Source organism: Lepisosteus oculatus, chromosome 14, assembly GCF_040954835.1.
Source record: "Lepisosteus oculatus isolate fLepOcu1 chromosome 14, fLepOcu1.hap2, whole genome shotgun sequence".
Classification (NCBI taxonomy): Eukaryota; Metazoa; Chordata; class Actinopteri; order Semionotiformes; family Lepisosteidae; genus Lepisosteus; species Lepisosteus oculatus.
Genome location: NC_090709.1, coordinates 56099166 through 56103017, shown reverse-complemented (window position 1 = coordinate 56103017; position 3852 = coordinate 56099166). Strand labels below are relative to the sequence as shown.

At 42.9% G+C, this 3852-nt stretch overlaps 1 non-coding gene and 1 pseudogene across 1 annotated transcript; both read right to left on the bottom strand.

Moving 5' to 3' along the window:
- On the bottom strand, nt 1-73 carry trnak-uuu (transfer RNA lysine (anticodon UUU)). The gene has a single exon. It is a non-coding gene; the product is annotated as a tRNA-Lys (tRNA).
- A 2854-nt stretch (nt 74-2927) lies between these two features.
- LOC138218230 (5S ribosomal RNA) lies at nt 2928-3046 on the bottom strand (annotated as a pseudogene).
- Between the last annotated feature and the right edge of the window lie 806 nt (nt 3047-3852).

Genomic DNA, 3852 nt, shown 5'->3' with positions numbered 1-3852 from the left:
CGCCCGAACAGGGACTTGAACCCTGGGCCCTCAGATTAAAAGTCTGATGCTCTACCGACTGAGCTATCCGGGCTCTGAAAGAAAGTTGACACTGTCGGGATCCTCCCAAGTCACCTGTCTCTTGTGCCGAAGAGTAGTCATACCTGACCCGTCTGGAATGACCACTGACAGACTTTATCCAGAAGCGACGGCACCACTCCCAGTAGAATGAGTGAGAAATACAGCATGACATGGGTAGTTAAGGGGCTCCCACAATCCATCTTTCCTCACATTACTGATTTTTTTCAATAGCATTTTGACCTTTTTTCACATTCAGATTTTTTTCACATTTAATAAAATCTTTTAATCAACAACATTAAAAAGAAAACAAATAGAACATTTTTTGGAACAATAATTAAAAAAAAAACTTTCAATGCCTTGGTTGTATACGTGTGCACACCCTTTATAAAAGGAGTTGCAACAGTGCTGAAATGTAAAGAGCATTTCTGTAGAGAAAACAGCATTTTTTCTGCCTTGATGTTATAGGGAGCCTGTCTTTTAGAAATTCTATTTCTTAACACCTTGCACAGCCTCCCGGCAGACTAACAAATATTTTTTTGGAGAAATTGGCTCACACACCGGAAGACACTAACGTTTATTTACGTTAGAGTATGTAAAACTCAGGCTTTAACAGATGTTCATGATGTGTCACACGGGGTGTTACCTGTTGTAGTGTTTCAAAAGATGTGTTAGCGGACCACAAATTATCTTGAAAAGATTTGGATTTGTACTGGCTGGGATTCAAACCCGACTCAATTATTTGGAAGGCGCCTGTACCACCAACGCACTTCCGAGAAGCACCTGCAAATTATCACAATCAGTGTTGTCAGGCCCTGACAGACAATGTACAGATTTGATAAAGTTATAAAATAATGTAATTAGGCACAGAACAAGTTTACAGCACAGTACAATAATAAATGCTGACCATGACTTTAGCATAAATTACCTTACACTCAATTTAAACACAAGCTGTCTTTAGCCCTCTAAGCTGGTTCATACAGAAATGTAGAGAACCAGGCTCAGAACACACAGCTTCATTAGCGAATACATATGCAGGACAACTAGAGAAGACGTTTTACAGAGGATGGATTTTTAGAAACATCCCATCAGTGACATCACTGAAGTCAACTCCTAGGTACTGTAACTGTCGTGTGGATAGTTTCACAAGAATCAGACAAAGGTTTAAGCATCGCTTGTTCTAGATAAAACTGCAAAAAAAAACAACAACCCATAATGTACTTCTTTGCGGCTCTGTTTGCCCAAATCATATATTCACAACGTGAAATCTAGAAAATAATATTACGTAACCAAAATCTGCAATATGGAAACAGAACCTGTGTAATTGTTCACAGATGATGTACTCTTAACATTTTTACAAGATGAACTACAACATTTAAAAAATGACTTGTATGTACTTGATATCTCTAATCAATCCACTGCAATGCATTAAAACAAAACGAAAACTAGAACGCCCTGGGCATACCGTTTCGCGCTTCTTATCAGTTGCTCAAAAGTAATTGGACCGTATGAAATGCATAATATAAACCTAGAAACATATACGTGAGCAGTATTTACGTAGTATCGGTGTCAAGACCGATTCTGGTCATAATGAAACCATGTTTCGTGTATGTTTTCTTTAAAGTACCGAGACCAGCCATATACTGTATGTTTATGTTCCAAAATTAATATCGTTTATGGCCTTCACACGCGTTGCAGTATGTTCCTATTCTTTTTATGCTCAGGCACTAAGATTTCCCTTCAGTGGTAAAATTCCATATAAATATTCAATACTTAAACGGGCACAGTTAAGACATTAAATATACATATACATACTGTATACAGTACAGTTTGCATACGGTAATATGTTTATGTTCCTAAATCAATCTCTTTTATGAGCATGTGAAAGGCATGGTGAATCGATTCTCAAAAATTACTGTACTTTGCATGATTGGAAAAAAATGCGTGATTGTGAAATGCTGTGGTGTTACTTTTACAAAGACGGTCAATGAAAAAAATAATGTGGACCAGGGCAATACTTTGAGTTTACAGCTTGTCCAAGGTCATTTATTATTAATACTATTAGTAATATCTTTGTTAAAGACTTTGATGGCTACAGCTCAAACATGAGAGGTTGAGCTTTATTAGCTCCACCTTGCGGAAATTCCGGATACTATTATTTTGCTAGCGGTATTTACCGGTAACTCGCGGTAGACTGCGTACAGCGTACCGGAAAATAATGCGGTATCACATGCGCATTTTGAATGGCTGCATCTGTACTAACCAGGCCCATCCCTGCTTAGCTTCCAAGATCAGATGAGATCAGGTGTGCTCAAGGGGGTGTGGCCGTAAGCGAGAGCAAGGCTCACTGGCACCCTTCTTATTGAGAGGACAGCTCCGTCACCTCTTTTACGACGCTGCTTTTTTTCCCTTGCGTTTTTCTCTTCTTCCCACGTTCTCTCTCTTCACTGCCTTCGTCCCCGCTCTATTTCACTTCAGCCTTTCACTCTTGCTTCCTTCCAATGAGGACGGAGCTGCGGGAGAAAGGGCGCTATAGAGGATCGCTGTGGAGAGCTGCTGCTGTGCTTTGACATCTGAGCTCTGTGGAAAACGATCTCAATACAATTCTGAAAAACGCGACTCCCAGAACGCCAGCTGAAAAAGTCTCCACAGCTGAAGCGCTGTGTCTCTTTTCAGCTGGCGATAAACCTTTCCTCGATCCTTTGCGGACTTGTAAAACTGTTCATGATCAGAATAAAAAACGCTCACGCTAATACACAAGCACCCGTGTCTCGCCAAAGCTGACAAATAAACAGACGGACAAGCCGCACTGCACGTGTGAACAGGGGAATGAGCGAGCGAGCGGGGATAGGGCACCTCCTGCGCTTAAAAGCTTACAGCACCTGGTATTCCCAGGCGGTTTCCCATCCAAGTACTAACCAGGCCCATCCCTGTTCAGCTTCCGAGATCAGACGAGATCAGGCATGCTCAAGGGGGTGTGGCCGTAAGCGAGAGCAGGGCTCACTGGCACCCTTCTTATAGAGAGGACAGCTCCGTCACCTCTTTTACGACGCTACTTTATTTCCCTTGCGTTTTTCTCTTCTTCCCACGTTCTCTCTCTTCACTGCCTTCGTCCCCGCTCTATTTCACTTCAGTCTTTCACTTGTAGCGGCAATGCTTGTTAATAAGCCAGAATTAAGTGTTGCTGTGCTTTTCCAAATGAGGCCCCATCTCTCTGTTCATCTCTGTGGTGCAGCCACAGATAAACTATTCATGCAGGCTGATTTAAAGATGTTTTCTTTTGTTAAGGGACAGCTCCCAAATGGGGATGCACTTAGCTAAGCCTGGCTATCATGATCAATGGTCATCCATTGGCGCCTATCTGTCTAGGGTGTGCCAGATGGACATCTGGACTGCATTCCTAAGTGTCAGGAGTAAGTGACTCATATCTCACCCTGATCAACCAATCAGGGACTGGTAGGGCCGAGTAACCCACGTGGGACTCTGATGCCCATGGAACTTTAAGCCATTGAACGAGCTGAAGTTCCTCCAGGTAAAAACAGGCAACACAGAGGGCCTGAGAGACTATTTCGTGGACTTTTCTAAAGGGAATTCAAAGGAGAATTGCAGGGCAGGACAGCCCAGGAGCAAAAGGCTCCCAAGGGCAGGACATTCTCGCAGTGTGCCTCCTGACCATCCTGAGACTCAACCCGGACAACCACGGAACGGCCAGTGTGTCCGAGTGCCAGAACTTTCCTTTGTTCTAAGAGTCTAGAGCGGAGGTTGCCAGAGAGTAACCAGAGGATCCACCTGAGG